The sequence below is a fragment of the Hemicordylus capensis genome, chromosome 2, assembly GCF_027244095.1.
Source record: "Hemicordylus capensis ecotype Gifberg chromosome 2, rHemCap1.1.pri, whole genome shotgun sequence".
Classification (NCBI taxonomy): Eukaryota; Metazoa; Chordata; class Lepidosauria; order Squamata; family Cordylidae; genus Hemicordylus; species Hemicordylus capensis.
Genome location: NC_069658.1, coordinates 323,985,066 through 324,006,718, shown reverse-complemented (window position 1 = coordinate 324,006,718; position 21,653 = coordinate 323,985,066). Strand labels below are relative to the sequence as shown.

General features: G+C 42.9%; 1 long non-coding RNA gene across 7 annotated transcripts in view; it reads right to left on the bottom strand.

Annotated features, from left to right (window-relative positions):
• The window catches only part of LOC128345069 (uncharacterized), a 209,746-nt gene that overhangs the window by 178,131 nt on the left and 9,962 nt on the right, over window positions 1-21,653 (bottom strand). For 4 of the 7 annotated variants that reach the window (XR_008316246.1, XR_008316250.1, XR_008316248.1 and 1 more), the window contains exon 2: window positions 19,170-19,319. This is a non-coding gene — a long non-coding RNA (uncharacterized LOC128345069). Of the gene's footprint in view, window positions 1-8,251; window positions 8,353-14,960; window positions 15,058-19,169; window positions 19,320-21,653 lie in introns of those variants that run through there. The other 3 variants (XR_008316247.1, XR_008316245.1, XR_008316251.1) reach the window with 2 other exon arrangements.

Below are 21,653 nucleotides of genomic sequence, written 5' to 3'. Positions count from 1 at the left end.
CTCTCCCCCCCCCCCCAATTCCACCCACATTTCATTGCCTGCCAACTGCTAGGATATCAGAGCCTCTGCCTTCCCCGTTCCTTCACTTTTTCTCTCCCTGAAAGCTAGCTTCACTTCCCATATTACCAAGGTTGTCACATACCATATTTTTGCAGTGTGCTTTTGCTTTGTACAAAAGAAACGTTATTTCTTATTTTTCAGCATCTATGCCTCTGTGTCTGGGGTACCCTAGAGTGTCTTGGCACACTGTTTGGACTGTGATCTGTATGTTATTCATGTTGCAGTTGTGGTTCTGAGTAATTTATTTATCATATTTATGTGATAATATGTGTTTAGATAATTTAAAATGCAACAAATGTAAAAAAAAGAATTAAAAAAACAACAATTTTACAGAATAAAAACAAACATCCCCTATAAATAAATTTCCCGTGTATAGGATGCAGGGGTTCAAGCAAGTGTGGTAAACAGAAGACGTCTGTGCAGAGAGGATTTTAGTAAGTAAAGTGTATGTGTGTGAGTACTAACCCTGCTATTACTAACCCCAAATCTTTAAGATCATGGACAAGCCTCTGAAAATTGGTAACTGATCTCATAAATTACACATTTTGCAGACACAGTATTCTGCAGGTTGTTTTACTTGCCTTCTGGCTTCTCAGTTTTTTAGATGGAGATATACTCCAACTGCCAGACTTTTCGAACCTGGCATTCTTTAAATCCTATCACTGTACCTATTTGCTGGGCATTTGAAAATTAAATGTAGGCCATAAACTACCCATGTGCACCAACCCCTGCTAGGCATGTGTATTTCACTCTGAACAATAGCAATGCATTTCTATAATAAAATGAAACTTATTGCCTTAATTATGCTTGTGTCAGCTAATATACATATGTGCTTTTATTTGTTGTGTATTAAAAATCTTCTTCCATTAATTTATTTTAATGAACAACCTCTCTGATTTTGCATGAATATCAGGTACATTTTTTCAATAACTATATTGGTAATCTGTTTAAAATTACAAAATTATAAATATTTTAAGAAACAGTAAGGGGTATCTTATAAAACTTTACAACTAGTTTTCAAAATGTCCAAGGCAAACATAAGTAATACTGCATAATTATTCATTAGTCAGAGCCATAAAAGGATGCAAACAATATTCACTGTTGGCCTATAAACTCCAGTTCTATAAAGAGACCTAAAATAATTAGCATTAAATATTCACCATCAGATGCAATAAAATGTTATTTAGTCCTTTATCCTGCTGCATTAAATACCTAATCCTACTCTGAAGTAACACAGATCTCACTGGCTGTTGTACTGGGGTTTAATGCGCTTCTCATTCCTATTCCTTTTTTGTCAGTTGTCCATTTATGATTTGACATCACTGTAATGATCAAATATGGATTCCTTTCAATCAGTGTAAAACCCCAGGTTTGTAGAATATAATAATAAGACAGATAACTAGGGAAACATTTGTGCATAAACAACCACAGCTAGATTTGTTTGGTATACTTTCTCTAACATGCAGACAATATCCCCACTGATCACCATTCCATGCCCAGTTGTAATATTCCTCATTACAAAGTTCAGTTTTAGTGTTTGTACAAAAAATTACATTAAAGAACCTTACAACTGGGCATTTTGGGATGGCAATCTCTGGGGATGTTTTTGTTTTTATTACCATTTATCTCCCTTTCAGGATTATTCTCTATTGCATTCAAATAGCAAGTGTAGGGCAAAATTAAAAGGGGAGTTCTTCAGACCAGAAGGTTAGTTCATGCTTCTGTTAACACTAACTTGTCTTAATTAAGGGTGAGATTGTGGAGTTCTTTCAGGCATGCTTTGTTTATTTCCTTTCCACTGGATTACATTCTGTGATTGTTGTGCCACCTTGAAATACTGGCTTACTCTTTAGGCTAGTAATGCAGAAGACAGTGGCTAGAGCTTTTTCAAATTGACAACAGCCCTGTAGGAAATGCCTGTGGATTTTAATCAGATCTCATGTTAGATACTGCTGTCAGCTGTTTGCTCTGCTTTTGCTACCATAGCAGTTAGATCACTTATTAGCCTACTTTCCAATAGGCTTATGAGATCACCCAGCACTCTGTGTGTCTGTGTGTGTATCCCCAAAATCAACTTTGCAATGCCTGGACCAATATGAACCAAACTGGATACAGTAGTAGGGACTCATAGTGACACCTCAATGGCATAGTTTTTGATAATGTCATCCACTCCAATTCAAGATGGCAGACGTGTAAACATTTGAGGCGCAAGTGGACTAACTTGTGAACCGCCTAATTGAATTGAACCAAATTTGCTACAGCTATTGGGACACATAGGCAGTGATCCCTCTAATTTTTTCCATCTCTGTGCAGAATGAGTTTCGTTCTGGGCAGCAGTATCAAGGCAGTGTGTGTACACCTGCATTCAGAATGGGGCCTTCCTGATTCAACCTGAGCAGGATTTAAGATGAACTGAGCAAACATCCAAAAACTTGTGAGCGTGCGCATGCCTTAGATGGAACAGTGCACATAGGGATGCCTCAATGGCATGAAATAATCACAAGGAAACCTTAGTTAATGAACTTATTTTCATAAGAGACCTACAATTCTTTGCACAAGCTTTTCTTTAAAAAGAATTTTTATATATATATATATATATATATATATATATATATATATATATATATATATGAATGACACATCCTGACCAAGGAAGCAAGGGCAGAGTGAAAGGATATATCCTCTCAGCCCCCCAGAGGCTTCCTCACTTCTGCAATGTGTGTGGGAAGTGATATTCACTGCTCTTCTCTGCCTCCAGAAGTGCTCAGTGCTTTCTAAAATGATGTCCTTGAAGGATATACAGCCCTTGCACTACAGAAGTGGGGAAGCCTTTGTTGGCATTAGGAGCAGCCTCCTATTGCAACCTTGCTATGGTAGTCAGGATGTCAGTCAATGTTTAATTTTGAGCCAGTAGTAAATAACAGTATTACAAATTCTAGCAATGGAAAGATTATCTGTCTCCACCTCATCAACAATGAAGAGAAGGACCACAATCTCCCCATTTCTGCTTTTGGACATACCTCCATCCTGCTCTTATGCAAGAACATATGATTTGAGATCTTTACTGCCAGAAATGGTTATATTTCTAATGTATATGAAAAGGAGGGCTAGAAAATATTCCTCTGGTGAATTAGGCAAAATATTAATTGTCCCTATGAAGTAAACATATTCCAAGAAGAGACACATGCTGTGAATTCAGTAATTTTTACAGGTGTAGCAACTGAAATAAACCTGCATGGCACAAATAACATTCCTTTGTGAGGCTCTAAAGGAGTGTTAATGCACAGGACTGAAGTCATTGCTTCAATACATCAACAAGGGGAAGAAGACAGGCGTTTTGTTTTCAAACAGTGTAGGCTGTTCTATGGTCCCTGAGCTATTTGCTAAGATTATCCTCATTTCTACTGAAGCTTCAAATAGATTAAATTAGATCACTAAAAGACCACAAGAACACATTTTTTGTGCTGCAGCAGCAGGGTAATCTCCTTGCAGCCCGTGAGTATGAATCTAGAGTAGCTGGCAATTCAAGGGAGCAATTTGTCAAGGTTTAGATGTGCCTAGTACAGTGAAGCTACTGTCCAGAGCTATAAAGAAAGAGGAAGGGAGGAAGGAAGGAATAATCTATTATTCTGCTGTATGATCATTTATTTAACCATGAAAGCAAACCTGTTTTATTACAACTAGTCTGCACCAAACAAGTGTCACTTATACATTTGAATTATATGTCCAGCCTTTTAATATAAAAAAATTCTGCATGCAGGAATATTAAAAATACTATGAGACTCCATCTTAGAAACAGAGGTTGATTCAGTGCTGTTACTTATGTTTCATTATAAGCAGTAGAAAATGAGCAAGATTTGTGCATGAGTAGAGTACTGAAATTTATTAGTGCTAGGTAACTGCTTTATTTGAGATAGGGCAAGACTGAGCAAAGGACTAAATTTCAACTTGACCAAAAATTGGATATTGCACTTCAGGCTGAGGAAGAAGAACCTGTATAACCCTGGAGACCACCAGGTACTTCTTGACTTTAGTCTCTTGGATTTTGCTTTTGATGGGTTCATTAGGGAGCCTTGCAAGATCCAGCTTTTGCTAGTTAGGAAAGAGTCTGGGGGATAACTGAGGGACCCACCTTATCTAAAAACTAGCCAGTCTGGAAGAATCTTTCCAATTGGGAAAATGGGCAACAAAATGGCAAAGTGAGAGCCAGTGTAGTGTAGTGGTTAGAGTGCTGGACTGGGACTGGGAGACCCGAGTTCAAATCCCCATTCAGCCATGATACTTGCTGGGTGACTCTGGGCCGGTCACTTCTCTCTCAGCCTCAGGGGCGGAGCTACCATTGTGTGAATGGGTTCAAAGAACCCAGGCTGCCAAAGGAAAGGCTACCGAAGCCCGCAGAGGGGTGTAGCTCAGGCTCCATAAGATCCCCGAGCGAACTCCACCCGCCCACCATCTGGGCTCCAGCAAGCCCCGAGCAAGCTCTGCCCTGTCATTTCAGGCAGCGCTTGCTGCCTGGAAGTAGCTATTTCCCTTTGTCTCCCTCAATGGAGAGAGAGAAAGGGAAGCAGAGGTTTTCAGGCAGCAAACACTGCCTGAAATGACAGGGCAGAGCTGGCTTGGGGCTCACTGAAGCCTGGGGGGGAAGTTTGCTCGGGGCTCTTATGGAGCCTGAGCCACGCCCCATGTGCACGACATCATGCACATGGGATGTCACTTGAGGGGCTGCCAGGTGGGGCTGGACCCAAGCTGTCATTCAGCTGGCTCCACACCTGCTCAGCCTAGCCTACTTCACAGGGTTGTTGAGAGGAGAAACCTAACGATGTACACTGCTCTAGGCTCCTTGGAGGAAGAGTGGAATATAAATGTAATAAATAAATAAGTTTCAAACTGAATGTGTAAAGTAAAGTATGTGTAAAGCGATGCACATCAAGGCAAAAAGCCCTAATTTCATAGCTACACTGATGGAGTCTGGTGTTGACTAACAAGGAAGGAGGTCTTGGGATGAAGGTGTATGGCTCCATGAACATGTCAATGAAGTTTGTGGTGGTGACTGTCCAATAAATCCTGCCAGATTAATCTTACCAGGTTACTAGTTTAGTGGATTGTGAAAATGCTGTGGATGTAATGTAGGCTAGATGAATAGCAGCCGGTGAGGGCAGTGACAGGGGATGGGGGTGGCAGGAGGCACCATTAAAGTTAAATTAGCAGGTGCTTACCAGCGTTACTGCAGCACCTGCAAATTGTCTCAAGCAGCGGCACTTTGCCTGGTGTCAGGATCCCCCACCCTCCTCCGTGAAACAGGGTTGTTTACCCGGTCAAACGGTGATGTGCTGAGAGAGGCAGGAGGCTCCGGTTGCTGGAACAACCCCAACAATTTCCTCTAGGAAGATAGGAAAGGCTCGGAGAGGCAGGTGATGGATGGGCTGGTGCAGCCTGAGATGCAGGAAAGTGGTGGAGACACAATAATGATTCCCCACTGCTTAAATAAAGCCCTGTGTGGAAATGCTAGTGAGTGGGGTGGAGTTAGAGCAAAGGCCCCTTGGGAGGCCAGAGATTGGGTGGCCCATCCACTTGCCTGGCCAAGGTAAAGGAGAAGGAGCAAGCTGGAAGGCGGGAGGAGTGTCCTAATGTAGGGCTTTATTTAAGGCAGGGGTTGCCCAAGATGAGACAATCAGCAGGGACAGGGGTTGTTGGTCTGGTGGTTTCCCAGGGAAGGAGAACGGACTTTTATTCCCACTGATAAGTGAAGGAATGGAGTGAATATACTTCCCTCCTCCCCAACTCTGAGGCAATGCCCGTGCCTGTAATTTAGTGTGAGAGGGCATGAAGTTTCAAGCAGAAGGTTGCTGGTTCAAATCGCTGCTGGTACTATATCAGGCAGCAGCGATATAGGAAGATGATGAAAGTCATCATCTCATACTGCGTGGGAGGAGGCAATGGTAAACCCCTCCTGTATTCTACCAAAGACAACCACAGGGCTTTGTGGGCACCAGGAGTTGAAATCAGCTTGATGGCACACTTTACCTTTACATTTAAACACGGACACTTGGTAGCCCATGCAGGGCAGCAGTGTGCCACCTGCAGTGTTCTAATTCTTTTTTCATCTGAGTACGGAATGAGTTTTGTTCTGGGCGGCAGTATCAAAGCAGGGTGTGCACACCATTTGGAGTGTGGCCTTCCTAATTCAACCTGAGCGGGATCTGAAATTAACTGAGTGGACATCAAAAAACCTGTGAGTGTGCGCATGTGCACACGCTAAGGCCACCTTAAGCATCCCACATGGGGCGGTGGTGCAGCCCTAGCCTCTGCAAATGACATGCGCAGATGCCATTTGTGTGGTCAGCAACACTTGCATGGACAGCAACCCTAACCACTGGGGATACCGGGCGGAGTGCTGCTGCTTGAGACCGTTTGTAGATGCTGCGGTAACGCTGGTAAGCACCTGCTTACTTACTTTTAAAGGTGCCTCTTCCCCACCCCCCACCTAAAGGGATGTGATTTTAACAAAACAATAATTTCCAACTCATGAGAAATAGTTGCTTTACTTTACACTCTCAGACCTCACCTGGAGTACTGTTTCTAGTTCTGGGCACCATACTTAAAGTGTAGACAAAAAGGTTCAGGAAGAACCTCTTAACTACAAGAGTTATTCAACAGTGGGACATCCTGCTTTGTGCAGTGGTGGGTTTTGCACCACAAGAGATTTTCCAAAAACAGGCTGGATGGCCACCCCCAAGGACCCTTCCAGCTCTAAAACATTATGATTCTATGAAAGGAGTGCAACAAAGATGCTCAGGGGCCTGGAAAACAAGCCATATGAAGAAAGGCTGAAGGAACTGGGTGTGTTTAGCCTGGAAGGAGGCAATAAGATAGGGCTCTTTAAATACCTGAAGAGGTTTTACACAGAAGAAGACAAAGACTAGCTCTCTGTTTACCCAGATGACAGACCTAGATCTAATGGGCTTTAGTTACAGAAGGCTATATTTGAGTTGAACATTAGGATAAGGTTCTTAAAGATAAGAAGAGTTTGATAATGGGACCAATACCTTGAAATATGATGGACTCTCCCTTGCTGGAGGTCTTCAAGCAGAGGCTGGATAGACATCTGAGGATAATCTAGCTCCAGATTCCATATATTGAGCAGTGAGATGGCCTAAGAGGGCACCTTCAAGTCTATCATTTTTTAAGTCTATGATTTCCATTCTTCTCCTTTAAACAAGTAATTATAGTAAAAACTTATCTGCCTACTTTCCTTTCACTATCCCTACAACTGGACTAAATTTGGTCCAGACTGGTAATGCAATTCACAAGTTAGCCCACTTGTTCCTCAAATATTCATGCATCCGCCATCTTGAACTGGGGTGGATGACATCGTCACAAACTGTGCATTTGAGATGTCCCTATGTGTTCTTACAATTGTACCAAATTGGGTCTGAATCGGTTCCCACTTACACCTCAAACGTTCATGCAGCCACCATTTTGAATCAGGGGGGATGGCATCACTACAAATTATGCCCTTGGGCCATCCGCATATGTCCCTACACCTGTAGCAAATTTAGTTCAAGTAGGTTAGTTGGTTCACAAGTTAGCCCACTTGCGCCTCAAATGTTCACATGTCCGCCATCCTGAACTGGGGTGGATGACGTAATCACAAACCATGCCATTGAGGTGTCCCTGTAGGTCACTCACTACAACTGTACCAATTTTGGTTCAAATTGGTTAGACGGCCCACAAGTTAGCTCACTTGCACCTCAAATGGATGCATCTGCCATTTTGAATTGGGGTGGATGACTTCATTGCAAACTTATGCCATTGAGGCATCCCTATGTGTCCCTAGAGCTGTAGCAAATTTGGTTCAAATTGGCTAGGCAGTTCACAAGCCCACTTGCACCTCACAAGTTTATGTGTCTACCATCTTGAATTGGGGTAGATGACATAATCACAAACTACATTGTTGAAGTGTCCCTATATGTCCTGATTTGGTTCATATTGGTCCAGGCACTGTGAACTTGATGGGGGACAGACGGACACACACGTGGAATTCTGGAAAGCCTACTTACAAGCCTACTGGAAAGTAGGCTAAAAAAGACACCCTTGGGGAGTTTGTGACATATCTGTAACAACTAGCAAAGCAACAACATGGAAGGACTTTCTCTTACCTGAGGATATTTGGAAGAGTTAAGCCAGGGTGGTTGACCATTCTGGTGGTTGACCATTCTGGTACTGTAAAACTGAGTGCTGGACATCTGACATTTAATAGTTATTTAATGTGGCTATGTCCTTTGTGTCCAGCTGCAAACAGATGAAAATGTAGCTAATAAAACTTTATTTTTCATAAATGCATGACATTAACTCTTCAATGTCATTGGGAAGTGGATACAAACTGTGCTGACACAACTGGACTCCAAAATTTCTGCATGGCCAGTTAGGGAATTGTCCAGTAATACCTCTTGCAAGATTAAATTGGATCAGTTTTAGTTTGTGACTCCTGAAGATGTGGACAAGCTACTTGGAGTGGTATGGCCTACCACCTGTTCTCTGGATCCTTGCCCAACATGGCTGATTTCATCTTACAGGGAGGTTGTTGTACATGGCCTAGTTGATATTATTAATACCTCACTGAGGGAGGGTAGGATGCCACCTTGTTTGAAGAAGGCAGTGGTTAGACCCCCTTCTTCAAGCCATGTGATTAAGCAAAGCAGAATGGTGCACAGGGAGTGCGGGGATGTATGTACTCCTGCCTCTTATCATCTGGTGAGTGGGGTCAGTCAGATGTATTATTTGAATGGGTCTCCAGTTTCTTAGGCACTGCCTTCTACAGCCACTCATGGAAAATACAGGTCTCAATTCAGTAGAAGGATGATGTATCCACAAATGATTTATTTCATGGAAACAGTCCTTTCTTATGCTTTGAAGCTGATGTCAAGAAATGCAAAGAGTTGCTCACATCCTTTCCATGATTTTTTAGTCATAAGGGCAATTTTTACATTGTCACCAATTGTAATGATCAGATTGATTTTTTAAAATTTATTTCTTTATATCTCCTACTCGCTATTCTGTATCAAAATATACTAGTGCTATTGTTAATATAATCAAGCTCTTCATATCAAGTAGCAAAACCATAGGAATCCAGTGCTCCAGGTATCCCACAGGGCCCTCCCTCTATGCACAGTTCAGCAAGCCAATTAGCTTGATATTTTTATCTCTAGCCTGATTTAGAACTAATTACAAATCAGTGTTTTAGTTATCTATTTTTCGTGCTAAATACTCCAGTCAATTACTATTAGGCCACAATCTAACACACCTAAGTAACTTCACTTTCATTTTCTTGATTTCCCATCTTAGCTTTTGTCAGGATATATTTCCTGCAAGGTGCTGTAAGGAGACTAAAACAAAGTGCAAGTCACTGTTTGCAGCAAGTAGAGAGACTGGCAACAGGTGTAGCTAATTAGGAATGTAAAAAGGTCATGAGTGCTGACCAGATGTGATTGGCTAGAGCTAGTATAACAACAGAGCTCAAGCATGAGTCACTTGTCCACAGTGGTTCATGCTGCTCCACTGAGGTCCACCCGGCTGCTGTTATCTATGTGCCTGCTGTAACTGTACCTATGTGTATCTGGACCTGCTGAGACTACATATCATGTGAGTGTCCTGTACTTCAATACAATCAACATGTGGCTTTTACTCATGTGTCTGCGTGTTCTTGCTGCAATACGATACAAGTTGAGGGCTAGCAACTTACTCTGCTACAACTGGGCAGCGCCAACAGCTTTCAAGTTAAACAAGAAAAGTATGCATATGTCAAAAAGTGGTGAGTGGAGAACATGGAAGAGATCCCAACTTAGCAATACGGATTTGAATTTCTAGGGACCTTGGGACAAGCCTTAATGTTGCGTTTATTTTAAAATGTTGGTCTATACATCTGTGCAATTTCTACTGACCTAAAATGCAATGAACATACTATATTACTGTACACAGGGGGAACTGACTGAAGGGACTCCTCTAATGAAGCTAATGACATCCTCCCAGCTTGGCAATGGAAGCTGCTTCATACAAGCTTCCATCATATTGATGTGAATAAGAAAGCCAAATGCAATAAAATGAATGTGAACAGCAACAAGCACTATTATAACCATAAAACTACAATCACAGTTATGGGAAAAGATGAGATATCCTGTCTCCACCCCACACAGTGCTAAATCTATCTGCCAAGTTCTTGGGCAAGACAAAATATATGGCCCATAAACAGCAAATGTTGAATGGATGTTATTAATTTCCCCATCTTGCCCATGGAAAGGTGACTTAAGGTTTATATTCCATTTATGTATAATGTGGATTTTAAGTTGTGCTATCCCTGAAGGCTAAGACTGTGTAATAACATCAGATAAATTAATTAAAATATACAATAGGATACTTACCATAAACTGTGAAATTGTATTTTGGTAACCAGGAAAGAAAGTTATTAAAACATTACTAGGTACTGCTGAAAATGAATTGCAGTAGAAAATGTCCTGTCAAATTATTTTCTGCAGAATGAAACTCTTCCCATAGTATTCGGTACCTACTATAACTGGCAGCCATAATATATGTGTGTACGGTTTCTTCATGGTGTTGTGCTACCTGTTTCAACAACATATTTTTCTAATCTGTCTGAACAGTTTGTGAAGATATACTCAGTGGACAAATTTTTTAACATACCCCAAGATTAAATATAGTAAATAGTCTGCAGTAGATCTGCTGCAGAAAGCTATGACAGGCGGGAAACTGGATCACAAGAGGACCAAAAACTACAAAATCAAAATAATTTGAAAATTGTAATCCTTGGCAAAAACAGCAGTAATGGATACATATTTTATCTATGCGCATTTATTTAGAAGATTTCTGTACTACCTTTCAAATAAAATTTCTCAACATGGTTTAGCAATAAAACAATATCACTCAATCAGTACAACAGTTAAAACAATTAAATTCCCAGCTAAAGACGAAAACCTTAAAAGGCCTGGGGAGATTAAAAAATCTCTACTGGAAAGATAGCAATGTAGGTGCCAAAGGAGCCTCCTGGGAAGGGAGCTTCACATATATGGTCCACCACAGCAGAGAAGGCCCTTTCTTTGGTCACCATCTGCCTCACTTCTGCTGGAGGGGACATCAAGAAGACAGCCTTCGAAGATGATCTCCGTATACAAACTTAGATTGAAATAGAAGCAGGTGCTCTTTCACACTATCTTGTACATACAGTATACAAGGGGTGTGAGGAGAAACAGAAAGTGTTAAGTGGTGTGCGGAGAAACATTAAAGTCCTCATACAGCAGAGTATGCTCTGGTGGTAAAAAAATTTAACCCAAGAGATTATCTGAAGATAGTAGGTTGAATTCAAAAGACAAATATGGATTTATTAATAAGCTAAAACATCACATACTGAGAGAGAGCCATTGAACAACATACACAAACAGGCACTAGCCTTCAACAACTACTGAACAATTCTAACTGGCTCTTAACTGACCAAGACAGAACTATCTCATGATGCCTCTAGTGATCAGAAGAAGTTACTGTGGTGCTAAGAGCAATGCTTTAGAAGTGTGACATGTCCTGCAGCATAATGTGGGCAGTGCAGACTTGCCCACACTGCTGTGGGGCTCTACATCACCCATTGATACTGCTGTGCAACAGGGCAGACTAGTAGGGCAGATTCTTACACAACCTCACATCACATGTTACTTCATTTGGGAATAATGGAAGCAGTGTGTGAAATGCGATTACACAAGAGTCAGCAGTGCTAGTACTGCCCTCTTGCATAGCAGCATCAGCAGGCAATTAAGAGTCCTGCAGCAGTGCAGGCAGGTCTGGACCACCTGCAGTATACTGCGGGACATGTCAGCTAATAAAATAAATACAGTGGTCCCTCGACTTACGAAGTACTTGACATCCGAAGATTTCGACATACGAACGACAAAAAATACCGGAAGTCGTTGCCGGTTTAGATGCGGCTTCCTCGACCTACGAATTTTTAGATGCGGTTTCCTCGACCTACGAATGTTTCCGGACCTCCGTGGATGCGCTTTTCGACTTACGAAAATTCCGACCTACGAACGTGCGTTCGGAACGGATTATCTTCGTAAGTCGAGGGACCACTGTATAACAGAAATGAAACAGCATGCACTAAGAATACCCTGCTCAAACCAAACATGTGCTCATTCTTGGACAACTGCCAGGAAAGAGTACCAACTCCAAGGAGGTGTTCAAGGGAATAGATTTCCAGAGCATTCCTGAGAATACCTGTACCATTCACAATGAGGTACATGATCTATGGAGGTACTACCAGAAGCTATAGGTGTCCATAGCGATCATAATTAGGTGTTGGGGAACGTGATCAAAGCAAGAACAGGAACATAGGAAGCTACCATATATTGAGTCAGACCATTGGTCTATCTAGCTCAGTATTGTCTTCACAGACTGGCAGCGGCTTCTCCAAGGTTGCAGGCAGGAATCTCTCTCAGCCCTATCTTGGAGAAGCCAGAGAGGGAACTTGAAACCTTCTGCTCTTTCCAGAGTGGCTCCAACCCCTGAGGGGAATATCTTACAGTGCTCATACTTCTAGTCTCCCATTCATATGCAACCAGGGCAGATCCTGCTTAGCTAAAGCGACAAGTCATGCTTGCTAATACAAGATCAGCTCACCTCTTCATCTTGGAAGTTGATTGGAAGCCAGTGTAAATTTAGGAATACTGGCTGACATCCAGATTAAGTTATTTTAACTGTTTTGTTTTATGGTTTTAATGTGTTTTTCATTTGTGTCTAAACTGCCATGAGATGCAGTTTTGGGCAATATACAACTGCGCTAAATAAACAAGTTACTCAGCAGCACTACTCAGGAGTTACACGAAAGAACTACTTAATTTCAATGGAACTTCTGTCAAGTAATCTAATCAGGATGTCAATCAGTGGCTGTGGGTTCCCAGAGGCTCATGTATTGCAATGTACTACAGCAGCCATAGCTTCCAAATACTCTTCAGGGTACCATGTCTATGGAGCACTGAACTCCTGAGGCTTTGAAGGCTAGCCAAACAAATAAACAATAGTTAACATCTGTATAGTGTTTTTCAAGTGTATAAAGTGCTTCACATTTATTATATTGATGTTAGCCTTACAACAAACCTGTAAGGTACGTATGCTTATCCCCGTATTACGGATGAGTCCAGAGAGAGTGGCTTGTCTGTGCTGACCTTGTGAGTGGCAGATGTCAGATCTGAAGCAGGGAAGGTTTGATTTATAGAGGCTGTTCTTCTCATGCAGAGCCTAACCCAGGATAGAGATGGGTTAGGCTGCACATGAGAACCGCTGGGATCGGGCCCAATCCAGGTGGGCCAGTGCCACCTGGCCAGGCTTTTTAGCCCGGCTGCTAGCTGAGATTAAGGTGCCTAGAGCACCTGTTTCTTGGGGGAATCCTCAAATGCACTGTGTGAGTTGCATTGTGCATTGTGGGATTCCCGGAGGCCACTGTTTGCCTGCGCTGCTGGGAGCAGCACAGAGAGTAATCCGTGCTGCTCCCAGCAGTGCTGGTTGTGTGGGTGCACAGCTTGCCTGCCACCTGGGCTGTGAGCAGTTGTCTGGGGGAAGGTAAGTTGAACCCTGCCTTCCCCGCTGCTGAGTGTGCGGCCATGTGGACAGTGCCATAGACTTTTAGTTATTATCTGAACCAAGGAAGGCTTGATTTACAGATGCTACAGTAGCTCTCGATGAATAAATAATGACATGAATCATTGTTGCTGGCCTTAGTGCTGGCCAGTGTTGCCAGATCATTCCACCACCCTTTGCGATTTGGCTTTCATCTCAGTCCAAACAAAATGCCACATATACCAGAGTGCTTTGAGTGTCAGCCTCCATTTCAAGCACGTGAGATGGTCACATAGGCAGGGGTATTGTGTTTTGAGCCTGGGTAAGGCAGGAATTTTACCCAATGCTCTTGCATTTTTCATGAGATTAAATTGCCGGTCTGGCAATAAGGATCTTGGAACCTCTCCACTTTTCCAGCAGATCAGCCAACAATGCCCTAATGCAATCAGAGCAATACTAGCCACTGACTGAACTGGTCTATCTAGAGTCCTGCCACCTTTCTGTTCCTGCCAGTTAGTGCTGACTCACTCATGCAACTCTTCTGACTCTCAGCAATAGCATACTTGCCCTCATGCACAGGGAACCCCGGGAAGTTCCCCACCCTACAAGTGGGGAAATCAGCCCCTGCTTCCCTCTCTTTTCTAGGAACAGTCTTCACTCCTGCTACTGCAACCAATATCCAGTTATATGTTGACCTCTTTTAAACAAATACATTTCTGTTTTTAGAACAGTCTTATCCTTATCTGTTTACTCCTAGAGTGCTCTATGTTGATACTTCACTGTCCAGATCTGATCTGTAGTTATTCATACTTGTTAGTTTGGTGCTGGTCAGTCTAAGCCAGTATTCCTTCTAAGGCATGTGCATGTACGCATGCGCACATGTTTTTTGATGTCTGCTCAGTTAATTTTAGATCCTGCTCAGGTTGAATCAGGAAGGCCCCACTCTGAATGCAGCTGCGCACACACTGCCTAGATACTGCCGCCCAGAACAAAATTCATTCCGCACAGAGATGAAAAAAATTAGAGGAATCACTGATCTAGGCTGACTCTACTAAAAAGATAGTTGCTTGCTTCCCCTGTCTAGTCAGAGCTGGCTACAGGAGAAAACAGGTTATCTTACACTCAGATAAATCCCTCCACTTCAAAGTATACATTTCCTAAAACCAAGTTAGTGTTCTAGCCATATACACACGCAGCCAAGATGCACATGTGTATAGGAAACAGGCCCAAGCAAGTGTGTTAACACCACCACCTGATGGCCCCCAAAGCATTCCAAGGCCACAAACCTCATTGAGGGGAAGGCCAGTCATCATCAGTGACTAAGGTTTCATTGCTTCTGCACTGCATGTGAAATGTTCAGCTATTGTGTACAGTATACAACCTCTATAATAAAAGAGGGGAAAGGAAAAGAGCATATTTCATTATACATCTTAATTAAAAATGTAGTTCTTGAATTTTAAAATGGACATTAAGATGAGCTTGTTTTTGGAAACTAAAGACTTTCTGTTATTGACTGCTACAATAACGCTGTGTGCGTGCATACGTGTGTGTGCGTTAGTGTCATTTTTGACTTATAGTTTCTCTGATCTTGATTGGCTTTTGTCCTCAGAAAAGTCCACCTAGACTTGTTTACAAAATGTGCAAACTGGTCAGATGCTATCTGCTAATGTTATATTTTTATCACAACTATAGTCAAATTGAGCTTTTCAGTTTATCTTAAAAGTACATTTTTTTTATTTCTTGTCCAACTTATATACTGCCAGGATAAGTTTTATGAAAGGCAGTATATAAATCAAACAATAAATAAAAAATAAAGAATATAAAATATAAAATATGAGTGCCAACACACACACACGCGCACACACACACACGCACACACACACCCCCTACATGCACACTCATCTTCTAATCTCTGTTCACATAGTTTTATGTTTTGGCATTGATTTCTCTTCTTCCACCACCCTCACTGATTGCACTCCCCTCCTCCTCCTTGCTGCTGTGCACACATCATGGCAAACACACTGCAACATATACAGCTGAAGATGCAACTTTTATTCCCATTTTACAGACAGAAAATCAATAAGACTGCATGATAATGATGTGGCCACTGCCATATCAGACTGGATTAAACTTGATTTCCCAGACTGAACTCTGAAGCCACTTAACTGTTCCTAGTCTTCAGAATAAAATAAGTTAAGGAGCTGTTATCTTAGGATAACTGTTCATGTAAGGAAGCCCTTTTTCTGAAAGCAAATTTCACCAAATAATAATATTACTACAGGTTTATCGGTCTTCATTTTATAAAGGTCAGTTACTCTGTCTCTTTAGCTGTTAACTACAACCTGCTTGTTCACTGCAGAGCAGCTGCACAGCACTGCTTTCTGCTAATGTGACAACTGACACATACGGCAAACTATTCCTTAAGGAAAACCAGCTTCTCTTGCCCTTGCTCCAAGGGCCAAGAGATTTCAGTCACAAATAAAATCACATATTAACAAGAAAATCTACCTTCTTCTATAAGCAGTACATTCTCTGCTGATATATTCTCCTTCTATAAAATCCTTTAACATATTTCTCTCTGACATAATACAAACTGAAAGAGTCAAGTATGTATAAGAACATGTGTAAGAACAGAGTGAGGCTATTCACATGAGCAGCCCAACCCAGGCTAGGGCAGCTTGTGTGGAGCACCGGGATTACTCCCGATCCTGGCGCTTCTGCCCTCACTAGCCTGATTTTTAACCCTGGCCATTAATCGAGGTTAGAGTTTGCAAGCTCACCCTCAACCCCAGGTTCGGGATCATGTGTGTGCTCAGGCTGCACACAGCTCAAGCGCACACAGAATCAGGGATCGGGGGACGCCCCCACAAGGCAACGTGCTGCCTGTGTGGTGCATTTTGGGATCCCTGGAGGCTGGGATTTGTTTTCTCAGCCTCCAGTGAACTGAACTGCTTAGAGCAGAGCAGATCGTGTTGGCAGGTGGCAGCGTGCTGAAGAGGAGACTGGCAATCATCTGAGGGGAAGGTAGGCTCATCCATGCCTGACCGCCCACCCTCCCCGCCCCAGTTATGGTTGTGTGATCGACCTTTATATTTACAGTATTGTACTTTTTGTTATTATTAACCATTTACATAGCATTTCTTGGCTGTAGTTCTGTGAACAATTGTGCACAAGTAACATCTACTGCAATCAAAGGTACCAACTTGAATATCAGTATGCAGATTTGCATTTTTGAAGTGTTTACTGTCCACATTAGAATCCTCATTCTACAAGGTAAGATCTCTGTTACTCCTTCCTGCTTTAGAAAGAAGATTATGAAGCTCTTCTCACAATCAGTGAAAAGAGCTTCTTCCGGGTCTGCGGGGAGAGTGGGTTTAGCCCGCTCTCCCCACAGACAATCCAAAGGCAGCCCTGGGTGGCCGGATCGGTTGCCCACATGACTGCCGGCTCCATCACGCTGCCGGTGGGGGCTGTGGGAATCAGGGGCCACTGAGATCGGGGGCCATGTGGCCCCTGGAAGTTCCAGGATGCCCTATGAGATGCGTGGGGCATGCTGGAGAGACCCCCGAGCCCGGGAGAGCAGCCTCCTGGTCAGGGGTCTACTCATGTGTTGCTGTGCACTGTGGCAACACACGAGCAAAAAGATGAGGTTAACAGACAGCTCACTCCTAACCCTAACCTCATCTAAGGGGAGGGGTATTTAGGGCGGCTAGCTGCTGGGAGCCGCACAGCTCCCATTGCAGCACACCATCGCCCAAAAGCGGGCTAGGCTCCTTTAGCCCACTTTGGGCAATTGTGAGAATAGCCTCTATGTGTTTGTGTAAGTGTAAGGGCTAAACGAGATGTGACATTAAATGCATCATTACTGTTTAGGGGCTTGTTTTCACTTTCAAACAGCAGCCATGGGAAGTCCCAATTTGAATTAGAATTGTGACCAAGAAGAAGGGGTACATAACATTTTAATTCCATGTCATTTTGCTGCTGTCGCAAACCTGCTATGAGCCTCCGAAGGTGCCATTTGCTGAAACGGCACCAGGTGTGTATGTTTCATAACAGATCTGGGGGCACTTTTCACACGGAAAATTGCACAAAATTAAAGGATTTAACATCCTCTACTTTCATGCCACATAGCTATTTGAAAGTGGAAGCAAGCCTGTAACTGGATGCTGCATTTGTTGTCATGTCTAGTTTGGCCTTGAACAACAGAGACATTTCTAGGAACTTGAACTGTAGCTGGAAAACACTAAATCCAGGAAAGTAGCAGGCACTTAATGGAATCCAGACCCCCAATTTAAATCAAATCATAATTCCTCCTGGAGCCTTCTAAAATCAAGGCTGCACAACTTTGGCCTTCCAGCTGTTGTTGGACTACAACTCCCATCATTCTCAGCCACAGTGTCCAATAAACATGAATGATGGACATTGTAATCCAACACCAGCTGGAAGGCTAAAGTTGTGCCGCCCTGGCCTAAACTATACATTACATCTGAGTCTGTCTGTCTGTCTGTCTATCTATCTAGTTTCATACTCCCCCCCACACTCCCTTGAGTGGTGGGAGGCTCTAGAGCAGGGATTCTCAAAGTTGGGTCCCCAGATGTTATTGGACTTCAACTCCCATAATCCACAACCAAAGGCCCTTGGGGCTGGGGATTATGGGAGTTGAGGTCCAATAACATCTGGGGACCCAACTTTGAGAATCCCTGCTCTAGAGCATGTTTACAGAGTCAGTTTCCTTTGGAGCAGTGAGTACTGGAGATGTAGTATTTTTGGAATAGATAATATCAGGGTTAAGCAGGTGCACAAAGGCAGGCATTGTAACTGTCAGACCCAAGCCAACAAGAGCATCCCTGAAACTTCACACTTGCTCCACTAAAGAGTGCCAAAGACACAACACTTCCTCCCTCCTCTATTCAAATTCACACTATCCATTTGGGTCTCCTTGTACTCTGAGGTACAACACTTGTTTTAGATTCTACCCTGGCAGATATTGTCTTGCATTGCACATACACTGAATAACACTCATTGTCAGTTAAATGATCTATCAGTAACTATTGAGAATCATCAGGGGGAACCCTGCACTTGCATACCAAAGGATCCTGAGTGTTGGGATTAATTTGCACTTAAAATGTTTTAAATAAAAGCACAGGGAACTAATACTACAAGTATTGGCCCGGTTCCAACGGCCTGTTTAGGTTCACATGAGGGGCTTACCTAATAGGGGTGTGCATGGACCGTTCGTGGCAGTTTGGTCTGAATTCGCTGATGCTCCATGGACCGGTTTGGTCAAACTGATCAGCTTGGCTGTGTGAACCAATGAAACATTGCAAACTAGTTCATGATTGAACCACTTGAACCGCTCAGTTTGTGGCAGATTGGTTCGGCACACCCCTATTACCTAGTAGGTCAGTGAGTTTTTAAAAAACATTTTCTTTGAACAATCAATCCCACATGCCATATTACAACCGCTTTTGAAAGTACCATTTGTTTGTGCTTACCAGTCTTACAGTATGTAGCTTTTAGTTCCCCAGTGCACCAAGAGATCTAGCAGCCATGACCTTCCCTGCTCATTCCTCCTGACCAGTCTTATCATTTGTCCTTTCCCCAACATGCAGTGATAAGCAAGACTTCAGGGCAGAAATGGGGATCTAAAAGAGAAACAAATTGAGCTCATGAGGCAAAACATTTGTGGTTGTGTCTGCTAAATTCCGTTTTGGATTCATTTATTCAGAGAACATCATTCAGACGTCTTGTGGGTCATCCAGATGCTCTTTCCTGAATCTGAGCCAGGCAGCAATGTGTGTGTTGGTGTTTTTTTTAGAGAGCAGTGGTTCAACCACAAACATTTTGTTTGGTGAAAACCAAAACACTGGGGCTATTCAAACGTGCAGGCAAAACCGGGCTAAGGTTGCCCAGCCCAATTTTGCCAGTGTGTGTGTTAATTGCCAGGAGCTGCACGGCTCCTGGCGATGGTGCAGCAGCAAACCCGCTTAGGGAGCTGCTGCTTAGCCTGGGTTTTGGGTGTGAGGGCGCCCTTAATCCGAGCTTAGTGTTTCTGTGTCAGTGCTGCGTGGCTCTGCATGGCACCTACACATGAGTAGCCTCCTGGCCAGTGCTGGGAGGATCCCTATAATGCACCACGTGAGAGCAAGGGCTGGGAAGACACATTCTAGCCCCCAACTCTCCATGTTGCCAGCAGTAGCAGGCAATCATCTGGGCAGGCAATCCGCCCACCCAGAAAGGAGCCCTTGATTGTCTGCTGGGGAGGCATGCATTTTAAAGCTTCCTACACTACAGATCGGAGCCCTTTCTCACTGATCGTGAGAAAGGGCTCACTGCCTTTGAAAGTAAGAACCTCATCTCGACTGTCAAGCATGGTAGTAGAGGCTTCATGGTTTGGGGCTGCTCTGCTGCATTAGGACCTAGACAGCTTGCCATCATTGATGGAATCATGAATTCAGCTGCATATCAGAAAATTCTAGAGGGCAATGTCCGGAAATGGGTCATGCAGCAATATAACTACCCTAAGCATTTAAATAAGTCTACCACAGAATGGTTGAAGAATGCCTTCATGTTTTGGAGTAGCCAGTCAAAGTCCCAACCTAAACCCTATTGAAACATTGTGGCAAGACCTGAAGTGAGCTGTTCATGCAAGGAAGTCCTCAAATGTTTTTATTCAATGAAATTGTTTTAATTTTTTTAAAACTAAAGGAGGTGATTTTACCAGTTCTGGATTGGGTTGCACACCGCTTGAAGGAGCAAGTATGCAGCTTGGGGGTATTACTGGACCCGGCTCTGCTTTTGGAAGCTCAGGTGGAGGTGGTAGCCAGGGGTGCCTTTGCATGGCTTCGGCTAGTGCGCCAGCTGCGTCCCTTTCTCAAGAAGGCAGATCTGGCTACAGTTACCCACGCCTTAGTCACGGCATGGCTGGATTACTGTAACATGCTCTACATGGGGCTGCCCTTGAAGAATATCCGGAAACTGCAGCTAGTGCAAAATGCGGCAGCGAGGGTTTTATCTGGAGCTGCCCACTGGGATCACATCACACCCATTTTGAAAGAGCTGTACTGGCTACCAGTTTGTTTCCGGGTCCAATTCAAGGTGCTGGTTTTGACCTTTAAAGCCCTTAACGGTTTGGGCCCGGGATACCTGGGGGACCGCCTGCTCACAAGGGTTGCTGCCCACTTGACGAGGTCATCTGAGGGGGCTCTGCTCTGGGTGCCGATAATGAAGGAGGCTCGGTTGTTGTGCACACGGGACAGGGTCTTCTCTGTTGCTGCCCCCAGACTCTAGAATGCTCTCCTGGTGGCTATTTGCTCCTCGGTCCCCATCACAGTTTTTAGAAAGCATGTTAAATCTTGGTTTTTTACTCAGGATTTTATATGATTGACTCTGCTGCGGCTTCTTTGTATTTTATACAGTTTTTATGCTTGTATTTTAAATATTTTTAATCAGATTTGTTTTATATTTTAGCTTAATATTTTAATTGTGTCACTTTTATAGTCTGGTTTTTAATTTTTGTGTACACCACCTTGTGATTGTTTTTGATGAAAGGCGGTATACAATTTAACAAACAATCCATCAATAATTTTTTTATTCTGTGAAACTGTTTTAATAGTTTTTACTGTTTTATATTTGTTCTTTTAAATTGTGTATACTGCCTAGATATACACATATCAGGCAGTATATAAATATGAGGTATGTATGTCACAGAGCTGACATGGTTTTATATAGAAAAATGGGCCAAGATTCCTCCAAGCTGAAGTGAGAGACTGATCACCTGTTACAAGACGCATTTAGTTGCAGTTATTGCTGCTTAAGGAAGTGACACCAGTCACTGAATGAAGGGTTCACATACTTTTCAACCAAAAAATGATTGTTGCTGACTCTTTCTGTTGAGTGAATATTCAAAATATATCATTTTTGCTGAGTTACTTATTCATTGGGGTTGCCTTTCCCTCTTATCAGGGTTTAACTTTAGG